This window comes from Bufo bufo, chromosome 1, assembly GCF_905171765.1.
Source record: "Bufo bufo chromosome 1, aBufBuf1.1, whole genome shotgun sequence".
NCBI classification, from domain to species: Eukaryota; Metazoa; Chordata; class Amphibia; order Anura; family Bufonidae; genus Bufo; species Bufo bufo.
This window is the reverse complement of record NC_053389.1, coordinates 252064790-252090925: the sequence shown is the minus strand read 5'-3', so window position 1 is coordinate 252090925 and position 26136 is coordinate 252064790. Positions and strand designations below refer to the sequence as shown.

Genomic DNA, 26136 nt, shown 5'->3' with positions numbered 1-26136 from the left:
GCCTAACAGTGTCCCTGACACATGATTTCGGTGATCAGCTTGAATTAAACCTTATCCGGTACTGGGAGAATGAATAAGATAACACTGAAACGTGTGTAGTTCTAATCCATTCTGGTTTATTCCACAGTTGGCAAACAGTTATAATAGAGGGGGTTGAGCTTCCTTGACATCCAATCATATGTTAGCATTAGTATTCGACCTATGGTATCGATCACACATGAGCTCTGCATTAACATAATAGATGACTCATAGTAACAGCATTTGACCAATCAGGTATATACACATAGACCAGCAGACACTTGAGCCAGATGACCTTATATGGCTAGGACTGTTCAAACTTACAAACTAAGGAATGTAGGGATTTCCTGAAACAGCACAGGAAGTTTCACACATTCCATAAGGGGAGGGAGATTTTGTAGTGTACTGGCCAAATGTAATACACATGGCTGAATAAGACAAAATGGAGTCACATATATCCCTTCAGGCTCCATTCACACGTCCGCACTTCTGAGTCCACAATTCCAATCCCCAAAAAAATAGAACATGTCCTATTCTTGTCCGCAATTGCGGACAAGATTAGGCATTTTCTATGGATCCGCAAAATACACATGGATGTGTGAATGGACTCTAACTCGACTGCTGTTCCCATAGGAGTGAAAGAAGGATTCTGAATTGTAGTTTCAGAACAGCTGGAGTGCTGGAGGTTGCTGATCCCTGGGTTTGGCAGTTGTGTTACTTTGCTTTAAAAAGTATTGCTTTGAGCACAACCCCTCCCCCTTTTAACACTATGCACCGCCCTTGGATTACATGTTCTTTCCCTGAGTATACTGAAAGGATCGCTTCCTTCTCTAAGACCACCTTGGTTTGAGTCTCACTCTGGATCCAGGGAGAGATATTTCTCAGTGTTGCATACAAATGACACGCACAAGAAGGTAGCTGAGAAATACTCTGGTTTATTACACCTGAAGCATCGCCTTTCATAGACAGTTAAGACATAGGTGGCTAAATTAGAACAAAAGACTCCATACCCTCCCCTATCATTAAAATAGGAATGTGGCCCTGGGGACCCTCCGCTGGCGTCGGCTGGGGTGACAAGTGTTTCTGCCAGCAGGCGCAGCGTGAGGAATCCGGCGCCGCGTCGCGTGCTTGCAGGTGAGTTTAGGAGTAGTGTCCGGCTGTGTTCTCCTTCTCGGTTGCCCGGGAGGGCGCGCAGTGGGGCGGTGAGTCGGGGCCTTGAGTGAGTGGTAGGCCGCGGCGGTAGGGAACAGGTGACCGGCGGTAATGGTGTTGGGGGTGGTCAAGTGGATGCGGCCTCACTTACCTCTGGTGAGGGCCTGGTTGTGGGTAGATCCTCCGGGATGCAGCGGGCGGCGTCGCGGTCTGTGTCTGCAGGCCGGCGGCAGGCTTCTGGGTCGCAGCATCGGCGTGCTTTGTCGGGGTTGTCGCCACCTGCTGGTCAATCTGCTGTGCCAGGCAGAGATCTGCAGAGTGATATGCTGGCTGGGGGCCTGGATTCGGCTCCGCCTCCAGTGTAGTTGCAGGACGATTTAAATTTGAGGGGTCCGGTTGCGGCTCATGGTGGGACGGCCGTGGAGCTGGGGTTGGTCGATCCTGAGGCTAGAGGCGCACGTGGTCGGCGGCCACCTGGAGGTGGGCCTGCTTGCGGGGATTTGGCGGCATTGCAACCACGTCAAATGGAACTTGGCGGGGGTTTCGTGGAGGATCAGGCGTTGGAGGATGGAGAAGTCAGCCAGGAGGCGTGGGAGATCGAGGGTCGGATGGATGATGCAGTCGGTGCATGTCCCTCAACGTCCAGGTCATCGGTGGGGTCTTCGTTGAGAGGTGCAACGGTGCGGTCGGCGGCTACTGGGAGGATGCCCCAGGGACAGCCAGGTGAGAGGACGACGGGTCAGGATCCTGTTGGGGGGGTTGGCGAGGTACAGTCTGGGGAGGATGGGTTAGCACAGGAATTGTTGACGGGTATGACGTCTCCGGCCGCGGTATGGGCTGCAGCGCCTGCGGTTGGAAAGGGGGAGCGTCTGTGTGCGGCTGGTGTTGGGGGCACTCCTGCCATTGGGGCGGGGTCGGCGGCGGTGGTGGTCGCCGGGAGCGGGGGTAGTAAAGGGATTGCTGGGGAGGAGGTCAGGCTGGCTGATGCTGCAAAGGGGGAGGTCTATGTGTGCTTTGAGGGGCCGTTGGGGGCTCATTTGAAGATTGAGGTCAGGGAAAAGATTTGGAAGGACAAATATGTTGAGATATTCTCGTTGCTTCCGTTAGACAAATTCCAGTTGGATAGGGTGAAGCCGGATGAGAGTAAAACGGAGGAGGAAGAGAAGCGGAGGTACAGGCTGATTCTACATACTTTTTTTAATTGGTTGCAGGCTTTTGCTATTCTTGCTAGTGTGGTGGGCGAAAAGGCGCAAGAACATTGTTTGGCTCTTTTTTGTTACATGGATGCCATAGGGGAGGCGTATCGGACGTATGGGGGGGTGGTGTGGCTCAGGTATGACGAGCAGTTTCGCCAGAGGAAAGCGGTCAGGCCTAGTATTCGTTGGGATCATAAGGATATTGGTCTGTGGATGCGATTGATGACGGCTTCGAAGGGCAGGAGCCAGCCCTTTCGGGGGGGGGGCGGCCGGGGGTTCCTCGGCATCAGAGGCAACCGGGGGGAACAGAAGGGGATGTTGCTGGCAGTTCCACGAGGGATACTGCAAGTATCTTTCCAACTGTTGTGGTGGCGCCCATAGATTGGCGCGGTGTTTCAAGCGCGGTAGAGGGAGGGGATTCGAGGTTGCACAGAAGAGGGGTGACCCCGGTGAGGGTGGACGTGATGGAGCCGTTTCTAGAGAAATACCCAAATAGGGAAGCGGCAGCTTTATTGATGGCTGGGTTTCGGGATGGCTTTAGGATTCCGTGTTCTGCAGTGGGAGGCGGGAGTTGCGGTGCGTAATTTGTCCTCGGCATTGCAGCGGCCAGAGGTGGTATCTGATAAGATTGCGAAAGAGGTGACAGCTGGGAGGGTTGTGGGCCCCTTTGTCGAGTGTCCTTTGCCGGATTTGTGGGTTTCGCCTTTGGGGTTGGTCCCGAAGAAGGAACCTAACAGGTTTCGGCTCATTCACAGTTTGTCTTACCCGGCATGGTGTTCCATGAACGACGGTATAAATGATGAGTTATGTTCTGTGTCATATACGTCGTTTGATGAGGCGATTCGGTGGGTGCGTCTTTTTGGGCAAGGTACATTGTTAGCGAAGACGGATATTGAGGCTGCGTTCCGCCTGTTACCGATTCACCCGGATAGTTTTTGTCTGCTTGGTTTTAAATGGGAGGGGCAGTTTTTTGTGGATTGTTGTTTTTTTTTAATAGCGTTTATTTAACACTTTTCCAGTTAATACAACAATCCCAAAGGGAAAAACAATTCTGCATGACAGTCACACACGTAAGCAAGTCCAGACAAATCCATCATTATCATATTGCACAACAGTAAGAAACATAAATGTATCTTTATTACAGAGCATCACTGTCGTCACAAAGAGAAATCTGCACTCACTCACTCCACATCCACACTCACAAACACACACTTGGGTAATGCATTCCCAATCATCAATGAACCTCAAACTGTGCACTCCGCTTGCACCCATATTCCCCAGATTTTGTCAAAGCGATCAGGCACTCCTCTTGCTTCATATGTCAATTTATACATCTGAAGATCTTTGTTAATAAGGTGCACCCACTGGTCCACCGTGGGGCACTTGGGTGGTTTCCAGTTCAAAAGTATGTTCTTTCTACCATAAAACATTAATAGTCGTAGCAATATTCTACTATACTTGGATGGGGTCACATCAGAAACTAGCCTCATAACGCATATTATTGGATCACAGATCCCTGGTAGCCCCAACTTAACATTAATGAAATTGCACACCCCCTTCCAGTATATCTACATTGTCGGACATAGCCAAACCATGTACCCAAGACATGAAATGGGACAGGACTTAATCACCTTTAAGAAAAATGTAGAATCAGACATAAGGAAAATTAAAGGAGACTCTAGGAGATATAATAACTTAAAACCACATGAAATTCAGGCAATTAAGTTATTACAACAGAATGACAATATAACTATACGCCCTGCAGATAAGGGAGGAGCTATAGTTATTTTAGATACATGTAAATATGACAGTGAATGTAGGAAACAATTGGGAGATAATGAGACATATAAGAAATTGAAAAAAGACCCAATAAAGGAATATAATGAATGCTTGGGATCGTATGTAGAGCAGGGCCACAAAAAGGGATTCCTTAGTGAACAGGAATCTAAGTTCCTTATGGGAACCCCGCAACGCATGCCCGTCTTTTACACTATACCAAAAATACATAAAGACCCACTCGACCCCCCAGGAAGACCTATCATCTAAGGTATAGGATCGTATACTTCTAACCTGTCCCAATACCTAGATAGGTTATTACAACCAGCAGTTAGAAAAACATCCTCATACATCAGAGATACTACTCAAATTGTACAAATCATCGAGAGTCTAAAATATAACCCTAAGTGGATCCTTGGTACTCTTGATGTTACTTCCTTGTACACAATAATAAGGCATAACCAAGGATTAGAAGCGCTAATGCAACAACTAACAGTATATGGGGAATATGCATCGGAGCAAGTAAGTTTTATAATGGAAGGAGTCGAACATATCCTTACCCATAATTATTTCTCATATGATTCTGAATTTTATCTCCAGATAAGGGGAACCGCCATGGGCACCAGGTTCGCCCCCAGTTACGCTAATTTATTTATGGCACATTGGGAAGATCAACATATAGCGCCAAAGATGGGGGAGAACCTGGTGCTCTGGCGAAGATTTATAGATGACGTGATTTTTATATGGCAGGGAACAGAGGAAGAATTATCACTGTTCTTTAATGAGATAAATGTGAATGAAAATAACATAAGATTTAAGTTGAGTACGAGTAAAAAACAGAATTTCTAGACTTGACTATTAAAGTGGAGAATGAAAGACTAATATGCCACACATATCAGAAAGAGGTAGCTAGAAACAGCTATATTCTATATACTAGCTGCCATCTACCAAGGTGGCTGCTGAATATTCCTAAGGGGCAGTTTAGAAGGCTAAGGCGAAATTGCACAAAGGAAGAAGACTACATCAGGGAGGCGGCTGACATGAAAGAACAATTTCTTACTAAGAAATACCCCGCTAAACAGGTTGATAAATCCCTGAAAGAAGTATATAATATGAATAGAGGAGTATTCTTCAAAGAAAAAGAGAGCTTAGGGATAGATAAAGAAATAGATAAGAAAACAGACGATCTAATGAGGATCATTCTACCCTATAGCGCACAATATAAGAAAATTGAAACCATCATAAAAAACCACTGGCACCATGTCGTGAAAGACAAAATGATAGGACCATATCAAATTAATGGTCCACGAATGGTATATACGAAGGCTCCAAACCTAGCTTTAAAGGTAGCACCAACAATAAAAAATAGGAAGAAAAATACTAATCACAATATATTTAATTTAACGGGATTTTATAGATGTAACAAGTGCAATAACTGCAAGAATACGAAATTTCCTAAAAAAACGAGTAAGGCCTCCTCCACTACGAGCGCATTTTCATATGAAATCGATACATTTTTATCCTGCAATACATCTAACGTCCTATATTTAATTGAATGCCCTTGCAGGAAACAATATATAGGACGTACAAAAAGATTATTGAAAACCAGAATAGGAGAGCACATGACGAAAATCAGGTCAGGATATGAAAAACATTCACTGTCTAAACATTTTAAAATTTATCATAAACAGGACCCTTCTTTGTTGAAATTCATGGCATTTGAAAAGATTGATGTGCATTGGAGAGGAGGGGACCATATCTCGAATATGTCGCGACAGGAAGCAAGGCGTATATATGATTTCAACACCTTGCAACCTGAAGGTTTAAATGCGGACTTCGAGATATTTGGATTCCTATAATAGGTGTGGTGCCCCTCGTTGATGGGATATCGGTGTTTTGTTATACTACAGACATCCGATTTCCTCTTGATGGGGGGCCCCTCACCTTCACTCCCTCAGAAAGCATACAGCCGATAAATGAAGATATACCATCTAACAGAATAAACCTTTTAATATTAGAAATTAATTTATTATTTTATTAGTGATTTTATGTATTTTAAGCATATTAATATCATAATTAGAACTATGGCAGAAAATATCCATAATCTTATGAATATTGGATAGTAATCATGTATGTGGTAGAGAATATCTACGATCTCGCGAATAGATTGTGGACGAGGATATCGAATATGTAATTTTATAGTGAGATGAGAATATCAAGCAAAAAATCGTACGAATATATTATATGAATATATTATACGAATATGTCCGTATACGAATAATGAAACAAACTCCAAATCTTATAAGTTCCGAACCAGATTTTATAAAGAACTTCAATTAGAACAAAGGGTGGAACCTATATGAGTATATAAGGAAGTAAGATGGATCTCATAAACCAGCTACTGATGAAGGGGTACGTAACCCCGAAACGCGTATAGCGATAGCGGATGAGATCCCCACATTAAGAAGATACTGTACAGCACCTTAACTACCGGCACTATTGCGAAAAAGTTCTATGGAATATCTGTGAAAGCATTTGTCCGTATAGAGGTTGGTACCGCCTCCGGAACAGAACACAGATCACGTGGAACTCCTTCAAGCTCCGATCACGTGAGATACCATCAACACGTGGGACGCTGAACAGAAACCGGAAGAACTCCACTAAGCAGATGCGGTATCCGTGACCAGGACAAGCCGCAGACTTATACACGTTACTGGACAGAAGAAGAGGGGTGAGTGGTCTGACTTGTAGTGGGACGCCATTACAGCCAGAAACAGAAAAAGACTGGACTACAGGCAGTAAGTACGACTTATATACTACATTAGACTAACCCCTGAATAATAAATACCACCCTGATCATCTATATTTGTGACTTTTCAACTTGTGAACAGCATGGACACAGCACAATAAGTGCTTGAAATATCAGCACCAGAAGAAACACATTATATTTATCACACAATAATAACTAGTGTGAAGGAGTCTTTTAAGGAACTTTTAGATGGTTTTATTTGATTTAATGAATTAATAATACAGGATATGAATTTTATTAGGTTGTCATTCTTATAACTATAATTCCTTTTTTAACAAAAACTGCAAATAACTCTTAAAACTACGAATGATTCTTATGTGATTTTTATAAAATTATTATCGAATGCTATATAATGTTATGTAATAAACGTGTTGTACCCTGTGTGTAGCTGCAGATACTGAGTGCCCACTATACAATTTTCTTCTATATACTTTATTGTGGTTGGGGTGAACCACACCTTAGTGTGAGCACCTGTTCATGGTATCAGGAGGGGTGAGCTACTATACCTACAATTTTTCTAAATTTAACTTTGCCTGTAGGATTTTGCCTATGGGTCAGGTTTTTTGTAGGCGCTTGTCCATGGCCACCGCGGGTGTGAAGGCCCCTTTTCATTTTGTGCGGCTGTCTGCCGAGGTGCGTGCGGATTTGGAAGTGTGGGAGCGTTTTTTGAGTGACTTTAACGGACGTTCGGTGTGGATGGAGGCGCCCATTTATAATGTGGATTTGGAGTTGTTTACGGACGCGTCAGGTTCGTGTGGTTACGGGGCCTTTTGTCAGGGGCAATGGAGCGCGGGTACTTGGCCGGAGGAATGGAGGGTTGCTGGATTGCTTGGGAACTTGACTTTGTTGGAGTTGTTCCCTATTGTTTTGGCTACCGAGTTGTGGGGGGATTTGTTGACGAATAAACGGGTGCGTTTTTGTTGCGACAATTTGGGGGTGGTGCAGGCGGTGAATAGTCAGTCGGCAAATTCGCCCCCCGGTGGTGTGGTTGCTTCGTCACTTGGTTCTGAACGGTTTGAAGTTGATTGCTTGTTTTGTGGCAGTGCATGTATCCGGGGTTGATAATTCCATTGCTGATGCTCTTTCTCGTTTTCAGTGGGATCGTTTTCGCAGATTGGTTCCGGGCGCGGACGTGACGGGTCTGCTGTGTCCTCAGTGGCTCTGGAGCGTGGCCTTGGGGTCTCGTTAGATATGATTCAGCGGTCCGTGAGTAGCAGTACGTGGTCGGCTTATTCTTCTGTGTGGTCTCAGTGGGAACGTTTGATGGAGCAGGTGGGGGGGTGTGAAGGGGTTGAGGATTTTCACTCGTTGCTGGTTTATTTTGTGGGTATGACGTTTAGCGCTGGTTTGTCCTTCTCTGTTGCGGCAAAAAGGGTTGCGGCTGTAGCCTTTTGGTTACGGATGCGTGGTTTAGCTCATGTGTCCAGAAGTTTTTTGGTGAGACAAGCTTTGAAGGGGTATCGTCGTAGTGTGGTAAAGAAGGAAACCCGCCGTCTGGTTTCTTTTCAGGTTCTGCAGTTGTTGTGGGACCGGGCTGGGAGTGTGTGCAAGTCGTGGTATGAGGTGTGTTTGTTTAGAGCGGCCTTTTCTTTGGCTTTCTTTGGGGCCTTTCGGGTTTCTGAGCTGGTGGCTGCTAGTCGAGTGCGTGGGGGTGGTTTGTTGCGGGAGGATGTATGTGTTTGCGAAGATGGATTGTGATGTATTTTGCGTAGGTCAAAAACGGACCAGGTGGGCAGGGAGGCGTGCATCTTGTTGCGGCCTCTGCTGGGATTGGTGGTGTACCCAGTTCGATGTTTGGAGGACTTTCTGGTACTTCGGCCGTGTGGGGGGGGCTTTATTGTTGGTACATATGGATGGTTCGGCTTTGTCTCGCTATCAGTTTGTAGCGTTTTTTTGGAAATGTTTGACAGCGGCAGGGTATACAGCGAATGAGTTTGCGTCTCATTCCTTTCGTATTGGCGCGGCGACTGAGGCCGCTAGATGGGGTTTGGGTGAGGATGTCATTATGCGGATTGGTCGGTGGGAGTCTGCGTGTTTTCGTTCGTATATTCGTCCTCACATGTTGTAATGTTGGTTTGTGGAATTTGTTAATTGCATGTTTAGGTCATTGTTTCTTTTGTTTGTTTGCAGGATCATGTTTGGTCATTGATCATGTTTAGGTCATTGTTTCTTTTGTTTGTTTGCAGGTCATGTTTGGCATGGATTTTCGGCCATTCTTGAGTATACTGGGGAGCGTTAAGAGCTGATGTGCGGAGAAGCGGACGGCAGTTAGGTTTCCAGCCGGATGAGTTGCAGGTCCGGTGGATTGGTTTGCGGGGTATGTTGTGGGGGCGCGTGTTACCTGAATTTCATGCATTTGCCTCCTTGGATAGGTGCCCTGACATTGTGGTTTTGCATGTGGGCGGAAATGATTTAGGTGTTCGCTGCTCGAGGGACGTCATTCGGGACATTAAGTTGGATCTGTTACGTTTAATGGAGGAGTTCCCGGATTTGTTGGTTGTGTGGTCGGAAGTGGTAGCGAGGAGTTTGTGGCGTTTTGCGAGGTCAGTGGACCGCATTAACAAGGCTCGGTCGAAGTTGAACAAGGAGGTGGGGCGCTTTGTACGGCGGCAAGGCGGTTTTGTGGTACGCCACAGGGAGTTGGAGGTGGCTTCGCCTCAATTCCTCTCTCAATGAGATTGGTATTGATTTGTGGGCGTTGGGGCTTCAGGAGGGTTTGGAGACAGCGTTCAGGGTGTGGCAGGACGTACATAGGTGAGGTGTCTCCTATGTGCGTCGGTGGCAGGTTAACGGGGGGCCCTGGGACGCAATACTATGTTTATTAGGTGCATGACACGTTGGAACGTGCATCTTATGTGGTTCGGTAAGCTGAAAGCTGGGGGGCTCCTGTTGGGCTAAAAGGCTTACAGGGGTAGAGGAATATATGGATTTTGGAGGATTTGGTGCCCTTGGGTCGGCGAGTGCGGCCGAGGGTAAGGAAGAAGATGTGTGGAGTGAAGATCGCAGCTTGCTAGGGTTGCCTTCTAGGATCTTTCCGCAAAGTGAATGTTGTTACATTGTATTTATATGTTTGTATTTATTTGTTTATATTTATTAATGTATGCTTTAAAATGATGTTGGATAATATATTGCGGTTTAATAAACGGCTGCTATGGCCTTTTCCACAAAGAATTTGGACTACGTGTGTTTCTGGGGGAGGAGAGGAGTTGTGGGTGGTGGGAAGGGTCTGGAAAGATCTTACCTCCTTAAGTCATCATGACAACGGAGCGAGGCGCAGATGTAGCGCAGTGAGAGTTGACTGAAGGGGAAGTGGGAAGACCAGGATAGGGTTAAGTTAGTTGGGGGGGAGGAGTGTTGTATGGGAGGAGATGGGGGGCGGTGCGGCAGTTTCGCGGGCCGTTTATATTCTGGGGTAGAGGTGGGGGGCGGCACCAGTGGCCGTTATTGTTCCTGGCGAGTTGCCCACCCTCCCGCCCTGTTTGGAGTTATTTGTTTTAATTTCATGTCATAGCAGGGGACAGGTTAACGGGGGGTCCTGGAAGGCAATACTATGTTTATTAGGTGCACGACACGTTGGAACGTGCATCTTATGTGGTTCGGTAAGCTGAAAGCTGGGGGGCTCCTGTTGGGCTAAAAGGCCTACAGGGGTAGAGGAATATATGGATTTTGGAGGATTTGGTGCCCTTGGGTCGGCGAGTGCAGCCGAGGGTAAGGAAGAAGATGTGTGGAGTGAAGATCGCAGCATGCTAGGGTTGCCTTCTAGGATCCTTCCGCAAAGTGAATGTTGTTACATTACATTTATATGTTTGTATTTATTTGTTTATATTTATTAATGTATGCTTTAAAATGATGTTAGATAATATATTGCGGTTTAATAAACGGCTGCTATGGCCTTTTCCACAAAGAATTTGGACTACGTGTGTTTCTGGGGGAAGAGAGGAGTTGTGGGTGGTGGGAAGGGTCTGGAAAGATCTTACCTCCTTAAGTCATCACAGTTTCCCTTCAAGCCCCTCTTAGAACCATTAAATTATATGACATGGTTCTTTCTCAGCTTTTCTTTATTTTTTTTTCTATACTTAGCAAGGTACTGCTGGTATCCTTCGAGGGAGTGTTCATCAGCGGTGTGGTCTGTGCTTTTAGAGGAGGGCATCAATGTTTCGAAAAACGACATGTTATTAACTCCTTTGGACAGTATTATGCGGAAACATGGTATAACACAGAGGACTATACCCCCTATGGTTATGAATATAACTAAAATTACAATCCCGAGTTGTACTAAAACTTGCTTCCAGTTAGTGACACACCCAAAATATTGGTCCCAGGGATTTGAAATACCTGAATTTCTTTTCAGTTCCACCGATAGGTCTTCTAATTTTTGTATTGTAATAGTGACTTTTCCATCGGGACCTGTGTTATTAGGTAAGAAGGTGCAACATGAAGCGGGATCTGTGAGTACTTTACACACTCCTCCCTTTTCAGCAAGCATCATGTCCAATACCATTCTATTCTGGAAAGTCATAATAGAGTCTGCCTGTAATTGTTCTGCTACCCCCTAGAGGGCATCTCTGGTATAGTTCACAAATCTCTGTTGGTTATAATAGATGTAGTTAATCCAATCTACATTTTTGTTGATAGTGATCATTGGGATTATGGACTCGAAACCCGCTGCTACTTGATCCCTGGCCTTGAACTCATCTGGAACCCCTCTTGGAACCCCTATTGTGTCAATATACACATGTGGATCAAAGCTACCCTTTGGAAGGGAGCGACGGGTGTGTGTGTGGATATAAGTGGGTTCCATTTCTACCTCAGTGAAGATATGGAGGCTCATGATTGCTTTGGCGAGGGCACATTCTCCTTTCCTTCTAACCTCGACCTAATTTTCCCATCTCCACATATCCAGTATATGTCCTCCAATGAGTGTACCTGTTGTTGGGTTTTATTAGTATTTATTTTGCTATAAGTATGACAGTATCCCTTATAGCATGTACAATTCCCTGGATATACGTGTATACCCTCTCCTATCCATCTTTGTAAGGATAGGGTACTTTGCTTTCCAGTGTTCACAGCTGGAGCTTTTGGAAGTGGTGTTTAGTAAAGAGCTCCAGAAAACATTCCTCTACATTAGTAGGGAGGTTTAGTGGTACAGTCCCCAAGTGTGGTTTTGCTGCTCTGCAAATATACCAGTTTGATCTGTTCACAGATGCAGCGCTATACTTCATCCACTCTAGCCACAGATTAGTATCAGAGATCCCAGCCTCCATTGCTAGAGTATCCTTGTATGTGGGGTCTGCTACAGCCATCATGTGACTGAAGGTTTGTGTGTGAGGTTTCAAAGTGTTAACAGTTTCCTTTGGCTTGCTTTGGGCTTTCAGGTTCTCCCATTCGGCCGACCCATACATATCTTTTATATACACTCACCTAAAGAATTATTAGGAACACCTGTTCTTTTTCTCATTAATGCAATTATCTAGTCAACCATTCACATGGCAGTTGCTTCAATGCATTTAGGGGTGTGGTCCTGGTCAAGACAATCTCCTGAACTCCAAACTGAATGTCAGAATGGGAAAGAAAGGTGATTTAAGCAATTTTGAGCGTGGCATGGTTGTTGGTGCCAGACGGGCCGCTCTGAGTATTTCACAATCTGCTCAGTTACTGGGATTTTCACGCACAACCATTTCTAGGGTTTACAAAGAATGGTGTGAAAAGGGAAAAACATCCAGTATGCGGCAGTCCTGTGGGCAAAAATGCCTTGTGGATGCTAGAGGTCAGAGGAGAATGGGCCGACTGATTCAAGCTGATAGAAGAGTAACGTTGACTGAAATAACCACTCGTTACAACCGAGGTATGCAGCAAAGCATTTGTGAAGCCACAACACGCACAACCTTGAGGCGGGTGGGCTACAACAGCAGAAGACCCCACCGGGTACCACTCATCTCCACTACAAATAGGAAAAAGAGGCTACAATTTGCACAAGCTCACCAAAATTGGACTGTTGAAGACTGGAAAAATGTTGCCTGGTCTGATGAGTCTCGATTTCTGTTGAGACATTCAAATGGTAGAGTCCGAATTTGGCGTAAACAGAATGAGAACATGTATCCATCCTCAGATGGCTACTTCCAGCAGGATAATGCACTATGTCACAAAGCTCGAATCATTTCAAATTGGTTTCTTGAACATGACAATGAGTTCACTGTACTAAAATGGCCCCCACAGTCACCAGATCTCAACCCAATAGAGCATCTTTGGGATGTGGTGGAACGGGAGCTTCGTGCCCTGGATGTGTATCCCTCAAATCTCCATCAACTGCAAGATGCTATCCTATCAATATGGGCCAACATTTCTAAAGAATGCTATCAGCACCTTGTTGAATCAATGCCACGTAGAATTAAGGCAGTTCTGAAGGCAAAAGGGGGTCCAACACCATATTAGTATGGTGTTCCTAATAATTTTTTAGGTGAGCGTATATAGTAGTCAGACGGGTATTGCCATTGCTTCGGAACCACCAACCCAAAATATACTTGCCCTCATCCATTTTGGAGGGGCTCTCAATATTCTAAAAAAATTTGAGGTAACCCTGTGCCCTTGGGTTTTGTCAGTCATTCTTTTCAGTAAAGACCTTCCCTTTGCATCCTTTCTGTCTAGTGCACTTTGTGGTCTATAGCTCCAATTTTCTCCAGTATTCCATCCCACAGATCCCCAATTTTTACAATTCTCCCCCCAGTAATAATCAGAAACACATAAAAATCCTTCTCCTTATCCTGTATAGTACCAGTCTCTACTGGCTTCCACAAACCCAGTTTGCCATTGCCACTTTTCCTGATCCTTGGGACACCCTTTTATTTGGCAAAAGGTGAATTTATAGGTGGCAACCTGGGTGTCAGTGGAATTATACCAGAGGGTGTACCGATCGTCTTTTTTGGTAATAGCTACTTCAGGATAATTGCCTGCAAGGAAAGTCAGTATAGTCAGTACTGTTACACATTGGAGCGTGCACCATTTCCTAAAACTCGGGGAGGATGTCATGTTCGAGGTCAGGGTTGTCTACCCTCGCTGCTACCTCCTTTTCTTGGTCCCTTTTTCCGAGGTCAGGGCTGTCTGCCCCTGTTAGTACCTCAGTATGAGCTTCTGGAGCGTGCTGGTATAGTTTGACTCTCGTAGCGTGTATCCAGGTCTGGCTACCTTCTGTCAGGATTGCTGTTCTGGTCACTGCTACAACCGTGGTGGGTGGTCCAAACGTGAAGTCGCCTGGTGCTTTTCCTTGCTTAAGGGTCTTAATCATCACCTTATCACCGGGTCTATAAGGGTGAGTAGCGTCCTGTGGAAGAGAAGGAGACTTACAAGCAACTTTTTCCTCTATTTTATTGAAAGTGGTAATCAGCTGTCTGACGTACTCATCCCTGATGAGTTCAAGATCCCCTTCCTGAGTTATTAGGGGTTGTTTTATCCATGGGGTGGGGAAAGGCCTCCCCATTAGGATTTCAAACGTGGACATTCCTAGTTTCTTGTTAGGGGTCATTCTGATTTCACACAAGTAGTGGTCGTACAGGAGGGGCAGTCAGAGCCTCCCTGAAATACTGCTCAAATAATACAATAGAAAAACTAAAGGGGCAGTAAACTGAGTAAAACTTCGCTTTTAATGAATAAAGGAGATAAAAAAGCCCCTACTAGACTAACAACAAATAAGACGTGCCCATAGGAGGCACAATACACAGACATATAACTCACTCGGGAAAAGGGACAATGTGGAAGGTCAATATGGGCGATAGGGGTAACGGTGTATATTGCCCTCTGGCCCTAGTACCTCCCTACTTGTCCTGTAAACCCTATAAAGTATCCAAAGGACGGGGTCCAAAAAAACCCCGCAAGGGGTGGCCCAGACAGGAACACTGATCCTGATAAATGACCCTAGTAAGGCCCTGGTCATAGACAAAAGGGGAACAGGGTGCTACTTTGGAATACAGTGATGATATATGTAATGAACACAGAAAAAGAAGGGGGGGTATATCACCACCCAGACGTCCAGAAGGAGTCAGGGCGGGGGCATACTTAAGTGTCCCGACGCGTTTCTTCAATTGGAGCCCAGGATTCTTCAGGGGACACGGGGCTATGTGTTCGCTTTGATCAGTCTGTGACTAAGCCTATAAACAGAAGAGTGCATATATAATAAAGTGCCATAGGCAAATAGTCAAGAGGAGAACACAGAAAGAAACCACCCATCGTCTAATACAAGATCATAGGGAGGCCTTTCACTTACTTGGTATTGGCTGCGGTCGAGGGTGGCTGTAAGCACACTGTGTAGCAAGACCCAGTGTGGTGGTGTCTGCTAGGATGATGACCGGCAGTTAGTGTGGCGAATTCCGCCACCTTATAAAGGCTAGAGGGGCCAGAACGAAGAGGATACACAGCAGCAGATGGTAAGCATATCTCACACTCACAACTAATCACTGAATTGATTGAGGCCATCCAACTACCTTCAGAATTGGCCATAGTACATTGCAAGGCACACACTGGGGGCAAGGATCATGTTTCCAAAGGTAACGCACTTGCAGATACAGAAGCAAAGAATGCGGCCCTCCAGACTCCAGCCACCCTCCAACTGTCCCTCCTAGCGCCACCTTCCCTTGAGGAGACACAGATGGTAGTGGACCTCCAAAGCTCTGCTCCGCTGGCAGAGTTGGAGGATTGGTGTTATCCAGTATTACAGAAGAATCCGAAATCCGGATTAATCTGCAAAAAGGGGAGACCATGCATTCCCTGTCACAGTGCACCCCTTTTTATTGCACACTTTTTCATGGTGTAGGACACAACAGCCTACAAACTACGTGCACACTACTGAAGCAAAATTTTTACATTACCAATGCTGACGAAATGGTCAAGGATTATGTGAAAAGATGCATTACATGTCTGAGGAATAATCCAAACAACGTACACGTGACACACCAACATCTAGACTACCCCACCACACCTTTCACACACCTGCAGGTAGACTTCACACACATCCCTAGAACAAAAGGTAAACAGGAGTATGCACTCGTAGTAGTGGACATGTTCTCAAGGTGGCCAGAAGTATACCCTACCAAGGCAGAGGACGCAAGGACAGTTGCCAAGATACTCACCTATGAGATCATCCCACGTTGGGGATTCCCATTGAGAATAGAATCTGATCAGGGACCAGCTTTCACATCTAGAGTAAATAAGGAATTAGTTAAGAGTTTGAGAATAGAATGGAGATTTCATATTCCCTACCACCCACAAAGCTCAGGCATTGTGGAAAGAATGAATAGGACAATAAAAGACAAATTGAGGAAAGCTACCTCAGGAACCTTTGAAAAGTGGAAACAGGTATTACCAATAATACTTGCTGAAATCAGAATGACTAAAGGGGCAGTAAACTGAGTAAAACTTCGCTTTTAATGAATAAAGGAGATAAAAAAGCCCCTACTAGACTAACAACAAATAAGACGTGCCCATAGGAGGCACAATACACAGACATATAACTCACTCGGGAAAAGGGACAATGTGGAAGGTCAATATGGGCGATAGGGGTAACGGTGTATATTGCCCTCTGGCCCTAGTACCTCCCTACTTGTCCTGTAAACCCTATAAAGTATCCAAAGGACGGGGTCCAAAAAAACCCCGCAAGGGGTGGCCCAGACAGGAACACTGATCCTGATAAATGACCCTAGTAAGGCCCTGGTCATAGACAAAAGGGGAACAGGGTGCTACTTTGGAATACAGTGATGATATATGTAATGAACACAGAAAAAGAAGGGGGGGTATATCACCACCCAGACGTCCAGAAGGAGTCAGGGCGGGGGCATACTTAAGTGTCCCGACGCGTTTCTTCAATTGGAGCCCAGGATTCTTCAGGGGACACGGGGCTATGTGTTCGCTTTGATCAGTCTGTGACTAAGCCTATAAACAGAAGAGTGCATATATAATAAAGTGCCATAGGCAAATAGTCAAGAGGAGAACACAGAAAGAAACCACCCATCGTCTAATACAAGATCATAGGGAGGCCTTTCACTTACTTGGTATTGGCTGCGGTCGAGGGTGGCTGTAAGCACACTGTGTAGCAAGACCCAGTGTGGTGGTGTCTGCTAGGATGATGACCGGCAGTTAGTGTGGCGAATTCCGCCACCTTATAAAGGCTAGAGGGGCCAGATGAAGCGCTTACTTTTTGAAATCAGCTTCCGGCTATGCGCCCCCTGATGACGCTCCTCCAGAGCGTCCGAGGCCGCGGTCACATGAGCGCCGAAACCGGAAGTCACGTGTCCGCGCCTGCGCCACACCTCCCCGTCCCATGCGTTCCATAGGGATAAGGGTGGAACGCACGGCCGGCGCCGAACTCAGACGTCATCCGGCCGCGCCACATAAGGTGCGTCACAGCCGCGGACACGCGATCGCAGCCCAGCCTCGGCCGCACATGCACATTGAGAGTCCCAGATGACCAGACAGCAGAGCCACCAATGTAATGACACACATTTGCTGCCTGGCCGCTATACTGGGAAACACAAAGAATCCTGCCTTAGCCTCTCCTACACTAAGCAGGATACTATATTCAACACTTATAAATGGATAGCTCCCCATTCTGACAGCTGTGGGAGACCCATACCCATTATAAGTTTGAGGTGAGAGAAGGGAGCGATCAGAGGGGGAGACAAACTGCTCAAGAGTCCGGACAGGACACCTAAACCCCCCTGAGCCTCCTCCACCTCCTCGCAGGACATGACAGTATACGTCAAATATCCTGTGTATCGGACCAAAATTAGAGGTTTATAGTGGAGAAATTGACCACAAGGTCCAAACAAGGAAAAATGAGTTGTCAGAGGTAACAGCTGAAGTTCAACTGTTCATTGAGTCCATTGGGGACGACCGTGTTAAGCGTGAATGTCCACCAGCACTCCCTTTGTAGGATGGATCTGTTCCAATCTCCCCCACGAATGGGCTTGGGAACATGTTCAATCCCCAAAAAACTGATGGACGCTGGACGTCCCTCGTGGACCGTCTGTACGTGGCGCGCGATAGGGGTGTCCCTGTTGTTGCGAATATCGCCATGATGCTCCCCCATACGTTTCCGTAATTCCCTGAATGTTTTCCCCACATAACGCAGACCACACACGCACGTAATCAAATATATTACGCCCGTAGTGCGGCAATTCAGGAAACCTTTGATGTGGTAAATGGTGTCTCTGGGCTCCCCAACAAAGGTTTTACTCTGTACCAGGCAGCCACAGAAGCTACATCGTCCGCATCTGTGGCAGCCCGTCACAGGTCTGTCCAGCCATGTCCGTGGTTTGGCCCCGGAAGTGAAATGGCTATGCACCAATCTGTCCCTCAGATTCTTACCCCTCCTGAATGTGAGGGAGACTGAGGGATCCAGGATCTCAGCCAGATCTGGATCCATCAGCAGTGTGTCCCAATGGTGTGACAGAATCCTCCTCACCTGTGACGCAGCCGCGTCAAAGGTGCCTACCACCCGGACAGCACTCCGAGACCCACGTTCTCTAGGGTTTGTTGGATGGAGAAGTTCAGTGCGTGTGACTGTCCTAGTTCTCTCGTAGGCCCGTCTGAGAGTCTTGTCTGGATATCCCCTCTCCTGGAACCTAGACCTAAGATCACATGCCTGATGTTTGAAATCTTTGTCCTCAGAACAGTTACGTTTGAGTCTCAGGTACTGTCCGGTGGGTATCCCTTTCTTAAGAGGGACAGGATGGCAACTGTCCCACTTAAGAAGGGAATTAGTGGAGGTTGGTTTCCTGTAGATGGACGTATTTAGACCGCCTATGTCATCCCTCATGATGACTACATCCAGGAAGGGGAGGTGGTCCCTCACAATGATCGAAGTGAACCTGAGGTTGAAGTCATTAATATTGAGCTCAGCGATCAATTTGTCAAAGTCGCTCTCTGGTCCGCTCCACAACAAAAAGATGTCGTCGATGTAGCGTGACCAGAGAGCGATGTGACCCACGAACCACCGAGGTGGGTCCCCAAATACCACTGATTCTTCCCACCAGCCCCGGAGCAGATTGGCGTAAGATGGGGCACAAGAACTGCCCATCGCCGTGCCCCTGAGCTGGTGGTATATACGACCATCAAACATAAAGACATTATTTGACAACACAAACTCCAGAAGCTCCAGAGTAAAGGCGCTATGTAGGGAAAATTGTTGCCCCCTCATACTCAGAAAATGGCTGGAGGCCTCCAACCCTCTTCCATGTGGGATAGAGGAGTAGAGAGCCTCCACATCAATAGAGGCTAGAAGCCAGTGTGGCTCTATACATATGTCCTCTAATTTCCCCAATAGATCGCCTGTGTCTCTCACGTAAGATGGCAGTGCCACCACAAAAGGACGAAGTACCCTATCCACGTAGATGCCACAGTTCTGTGACACACTTCCGATCCCCGAGACAATTGGCCGCCCTTTAATTGGTGTAGTCTCTTTATGCACTTTTGGCAAGCAATAAAAGGTGGCCATGATCGGGTAGGGTGGGTATAGGAAATCATATTCCTCGTCACTAATGAGGTGGGTATTTCTGGCCCTCACTAAGATCTTTTTCAGTGTCCCTTGTAGTTTATTAATAGGGCTACTCTGAAGGATCTCATACCCCGTCCTATCCGACAAGATGGAAAGGCACATGTTACAGTATGCTGATGTCTCCATTATAACGATGTTACCCCCCTTGTCCGACGGCTTGGTAACAATATTTTTGTCATCTTCGAGGTCCCTAATAGCCATCCTTTCTTTTTTACTACAGTTAAACCAAGGTGGGACTGAATGTATATTGGCCAGTTCTGAAGTGGTATGTTGGAGAAATACGTCCACACAGGATACTTCCCCCATTGGGGGCATTTTCACACTCCTATTTTTTAGAGATGTGAACGGACCCAGACCTTCTGCGTTGGGGAGTGATTGGTCGAGACTAAATAATAAATGAACGTCTTTCAGGATTTCCACGGGGACACCAAGTTCACGGCTTTCCCTCTTCTCCCTCAGTTTATGGAACTTATGCCATTTCAGTCTACGGGCGAAAAGGTTTAGATCCCTTGTCCACCTAAAGATGTCAAATTTATTGGTGGGAACGAACGAAAGTCCGCGTCCCAACAGACTAAGCTCACTGGGTGATAGAATACGGGAAGAGAGATTGATGATCCGTTTATCTAGTAGGGGCTGGTCTACCGTGTCTGTTTTTCGGTGTTCCTGCTTCTGAGAGGATAATGTGTCCCCTGATCTAAAAAAGGAGAGGAGGGACCTGGTGCGGCTGCAGGTACGATTTGGGAGGGATATTGTGGGTACTGTCTTGGTCGATTGCCCGTCCCCTATATTTGTTTGCCCCCCGTCCGCGTCCCCTACCCTTAGGGTTCCTCTCTTTTTCTGTGTCAGAGAATTCTGTATCCGTAGAGGAGACGTCTGTGTTCTGTGAAGTGGGCGGATTAGTCAAAAATTGATATACTTTATTATCACGGAAATCCTGGGAGTCTCTGTTAAATTGCCTGTGCTTGCGGTCTTTCAGATGAAATTGGTACCGCTCTACCGTATTCTGCAGCTGCACTTCTTTAACAGAGAATTCCGGTTCCGACTGAAATTTCTTTGTAATATCAATCTGTTCTTTCAGATTAGCCTCCGCCCGCTCCAGAACACCCCTCTCCTCCTCCACCAGTAGTTGCATAAGTCTTAGGGAACTAGCCGTGGCTTCCTTTTCCCACTTTTTTAGAAATTCTGGGTTCCTGATGCGGTGTGCCGGGGATAGGGTGATACGCAATCCTCTGGGCACTATCCCCTGTTTAATGTAGTGCTCCAGGCCCTGCACCTCCCACCAAGAACTTATATGTTCTTTATATAGTCTTGTAAGTTCTGAGAAAGCGCCATTAAGGCTGGGGGTATACTTTTTTTGAATAAAGAGTTGCGGCCGAGGCTGGGCTGCGATCGCGTGTCCGCGGCTGTGACGCACCTTATGTGGCGCGGCCGGATGACGTCTGAGTTCGGCGCCGGCCGTGCGTTCCACCCTTATCCCTATGGAACGCATGGGACGGGGAGGTGTGGCGCAGGCGCGGACACGTGACTTCCGGTTTCGGCGCTCATGTGACCGCGGCCTCGGACGCTCTGGAGGAGCGTCATCAGGGGGCGCATAGCCGGAAGCTGATTTCAAAAAGTAAGCGCTTCATCTGGCCCCTCTAGCCTTTATAAGGTGGCGGAATTCGCCACACTAACTGCCGGTCATCATCCTAGCAGACACCACCACACTGGGTCTTGCTACACAGTGTGCTTACAGCCACCCTCGACCGCAGCCAATACCAAGTAAGTGAAAGGCCTCCCTATGATCTTGTATTAGACGATGGGTGGTTTCTTTCTGTGTTCTCCTCTTGACTATTTGCCTATGGCACTTTATTATATATGCACTCTTCTGTTTATAGGCTTAGTCACAGACTGATCAAAGCGAACACATAGCCCCGTGTCCCCTGAAGAATCCTGGGCTCCAATTGAAGAAACGCGTCGGGACACTTAAGTATGCCCCCGCCCTGACTCCTTCTGGACGTCTGGGTGGTGATATACCCCCCCTTCTTTTTCTGTGTTCATTACATATATCATCACTGTATTCCAAAGTAGCACCCTGTTCCCCTTTTGTCTATGACCAGGGCCTTACTAGGGTCATTTATCAGGATCAGTGTTCCTGTCTGGGCCACCCCTTGCGGGGTTTTTTTGGACCCCGTCCTTTGGATACTTTATAGGGTTTACAGGACAAGTAGGGAGGTACTAGGGCCAGAGGGCAATATACACCGTTACCCCTATCGCCCATATTGACCTTCCACATTGTCCCTTTTCCCGAGTGAGTTATATGTCTGTGTATTGTGCCTCCTATGGGCACGTCTTATTTGTTGTTAGTCTAGTAGGGGCTTTTTTATCTCCTTTATTCATTAAAAGCGAAGTTTTACTCAGTTTACTGCCCCTTTAGTCATTCTGATTTCAGCAAGTATTATTGGTAATACCTGTTTCCACTTTTCAAAGGTTCCTGAGGTAGCTTTCCTCAATTTGTCTTTTATTGTCCTATTCATTCTTTCCACAATGCCTGAGCTTTGTGGGTGGTAGGGAATATGAAATCTCCATTCTATTCTCAAACTCTTAACTAATTCCTTATTTACTCTAGATGATAAAGCTGGTCCCTGATCAGATTCTATTCTCAATGGGAATCCCCAACGTGGGATGATCTCATAGGTGAGTATCTTGGCAACTGTCCTTGCGTCCTCTGCCTTGGTAGGGTATACTTCTGGCCACCTTGAGAACATGTCCACTACTACGAGTGCATACTCCTGTTTACCTTTTGTTCTAGGGATGTGTGTGAAGTCTACCTGCAGGTGTGTGAAAGGTGTGGTGGGGTAGTCTAGATGTTGGTGTGTCACGTGTACGTTGTTTGGATTATTCCTCAGACATGTAATGCATCTTTTCACATAATCCTTGACCATTTCGTCAGCATTGGTAATGTAAAAATTTTGCTTCAGTAGTGTGCACGTAGTTTGTAGGCTGTTGTGTCCTACACCATGAAAAAGTGTGCAATAAAAAGGGGTGCACTGTGACAGGGAATGCATGGTCTCCCCTTTTTGCAGATTAATCCGGATTTCGGATTCTTCTGTAATACTGGATAACACCAATCCTCCAACTCTGCCAGCGGAGCAGAGCTTTGGAGGTCCACTACCATCTGTGTCTCCTCAAGGGAAGGTGGCGCTAGGAGGGACAGTTGGAGGGTGGCTGGAGTCTGGAGGGCCGCATTCTTTGCTTCTGTATCTGCAAGTGCGTTACCTTTGGAAACATGATCCTTGCCCCCAGTGTGTGCCTTGCAATGTACTATGGCCAATTCTGAAGGTAGTTGGATGGCCTCAATCAATTCAGTGATTAGTTGTGAGTGTGAGATATGCTTACCATCTGCTGCTGTGTATCCTCTTCGTTGCCAGATGACCCCATGATCCCATACTACCCCGTGGGCGTATCTACTGTCCGTGTATATTGTGACAGGTCTATCTTTGTGTAATTGGCAGGCACGGGTAAGGGCAATCAGTTCTGCTGCTTGTGCGGACTGATAGGGGATGGGTTTTGCCTCCAGTACATTATCAGGTAGCATGACAATGGCATAACCTGCATGAAAGATATTGTCATTAGGTCTGCCGCAAGATCCATCAACAAAAACTTCAGGTGCTCCTGATATCGGTACGGATGAGAGATCTAACCTAGGTGAGGTCTCATAAGTAATGGAGTGAGTGCAGTCATGAGGTTCGGGTAATTTATCTTGTTCACTTTTGAGACCTAGGAGAGCGTTGAGAATGGGCGCGGGGCCTGCAGTCTGGGCTGCATAATGTATTTCAAGTGAAGGGTTACTGAGAAGCAGGATCTCATATCCTGATAGCCGCTGAGCAGTCATGTGTTGGGTGTGTACGCCTTTGATGAGGCCCAAAACATCATGAGTTGTGTGTAATACGGTGTGGTGACCAAGGGTCAAAGTGGTGGCCATTTCTACAACCATTGCACACGCTGCCAGTGACCGAATTCATGCCGGCATTCCTTGTACGGTGACAGGCATCACCTTTGAGAAAAAAGCACATGGCGCAGCTTACCTCCATGGTACTGAGTCAGAACCCCTGCCATGGTTTTACAGTTGTCTCGTGCAAAGACATGGAATGACAGTTTGTAGTCAGGAAGGCCTAGACCAGGACTTGACATTAAAGAACATTTCAAGTAATCAAATGCATTCAACATTTCAGTGGACCATCTTACAAGATCCGACATTTCAGAATGTGTGGCTTGCCTCAGAATATTGTCATAGTAGGAGCAGTCAGGGATCCATTGTCTGCAGTAACCAATCATACCAAGGAAGGATAGCAGTTCCTTCTTGGTCTGCGGGCTGACCAGGCCCGCTACAGACTGGATTCTTCCTGGACTGATTCTCCTTTCCCCCTGTGTGAGGACAAAGCCCAAATATTCAACTTGCTTTTCACACCATTGCATTTTCTTTAGTGACACTTTGTGCCCACATAACAACAACCATTGTAGTAAAGACAATCCATCTGCTCTGTTGGCCTCCTCTGACATACTACATAGTAACAAATCATCCACATATTGCAGGAGGACGGAACCTTGGGGAGGGTGCCATGGTTTTAAAGTGGCCTGGAGGACAATGCTGTACACAACAGGTGAATCAGCATACCCCTGGGGCATTCTGCACCAGGTCAGCTGCTGCCCCTCAAAGGAAAAAGCAAAAAGTAGTCTGGTCTGCTTGTCAACAGGAATGGAGAAGAAGGCATTTTTCAGGTCAATCACACTAAAAAAGGCAGCGTCTGCAGGTATGGACGAGAGGAGCTGTGTTATGTCTGGTACTATTGGTGCAATAGGTACAATGAGGTTATTAATGGCCCTAAGGTCCTGCACAAACCTGACAGTTCCATCTGTTTTGGCCACGGGGTTAATGGGGGTGCAGTATGGGGATACTGTCTCCTCCAATATGCCCTTTTTTAGGAACTGTTCCACCATTGGTTTAATACCTTCCAGTTTCTCTTTGGACAACGGGTATTGTTTCTGTTAGACTGGGGCTGCTCCTATCTTTAGAGTAGCCTGAAATGGCGTACAGTCAATGAAACCAGTATCATAGTCACCTTGTGACCAGGGTTGTGGGTCTAACCGTGTCAATTCTGTGGGCGTGTTTGTAAGGCTCAACAAGAAATGAGATTTGGTGATTGGTATCATATCTGACCGGGGGAAAATACCTTGAGACGAAGTTTGCAAAACAAGTCACGTCCCAGACAGGGCCGGCCTTTGGGGTGTGCGGGCTGTGCGGCCGCACAGGGCGCCATAGCAACAGGGGCGCCGGGCGGCCGACAGCCCGCCGTGACGCGAATCTTTATTCTGCAGGGCCGAAGGGGGTGGGCGGCGCCGGGCGGCGGACTTAACACAGTCACAAACAATGACACTCACAGTGTGACACTGCGCTCCGGTCCGGACTGAAGGAGTGAGGAGGGGGCGGGGCTCGCGGCCGCTCTGCGCTCCGCTCTGCTGCCTGGCTCACTGGCTGGCCTGCCTATCTCTTTAAGAGAACATACCAGTGGCTGCTGGAGCGTAGCCACTGAGCTCCGCCCCCAGAGAGAAGACAGAGCGCGCCCAAACAGCAGACATAGCAAGGCCCACGCGGCAGCACTACAGCTAGAGATTAGAACAAGTAGGTATTTTTTATTTGGAGAAATGATTATGATTTATCATTTTGTGAATGTGTCAACAGTGCCATGGGGGATGGGGGGACGGCACAGAGATGTGCTGATGCTGCCCAAGTGGAGGGGACAGGGAGAAGTGTGCCAATGCCATGGTGACTGGGGGGGGACAGAGTCTCTGTTGCCCCCCCCCCCCCAGTCACCATGGCATCACCATGGCATTGGCACATTTCTCCTCCAGATGGGCAGCATCAGCACATCTCTGTCCCACCCCCGCGTCACCATGGCATTGGCACATTTCTCCCTGTCCCCTCCAGATTGGCAGCATCAGCACATCTCTGTCACAGAGATGTGCTGATGCTGCCGCCCCCAGAGAGAAGACGCGGCGGTGGTGACGCGGCGGCGGGGGTGGACAGAGATGTGCTGATGCTGCCCATCTGGAGGGGACAGGGAGAAATGTGCCAATGCCATGGTGACGCGGGGGGGGGGGGGGGGACAGAGATGTGCTGATGCTGCCCATCTGGAGGGGACAGGGAGAAATGTGCCAATGCCATGGTAACTGGGGGGTGGGGGGGGGACAGAGATGTGCTGATGCTGCCCATCTGGAGGGGACAGCGAGAAATGTGCCAATGCCATGGTAACTTGGGGGTGGGGGTGGGGGGGGGGACAGAGATGTGCTGATGCTGCCCATCTGGAGGGGACAGGGAGAAATGTGCCAATGCCATGGTGACGCGGGGGTGGGGGGGGGGACAGAGATGTGCTGATGCTGCCCATCTGGAGGGGACAGGGAGAAATGTGCCAATGCCATGGTGACTGGGCGGGGGGATGTGCTGCTGCCAGCCCACTGGCCCATCTGGAGTGGGAAAAGTGTGCAATGGGTGAGGGGGGAGGCTCAGAGAGGACTCAGGGGGGGCTCATAGAGGACTCAGGGGGGGCTCATAGAGGACAGGGGGACAGTGTGCTTTCCTGCTACTACATCAACCCCCCCCAGGG

At 47.3% G+C, this 26136-nt stretch overlaps 1 protein-coding gene across 1 annotated transcript in view; it reads left to right on the top strand.

Annotated features, from left to right (window-relative positions):
* LOC121005826 overlaps positions 1-26136 on the top strand; it is a 301607-nt gene that overhangs the window by 186216 nt on the left and 89255 nt on the right. The window lies entirely within an intron of this gene.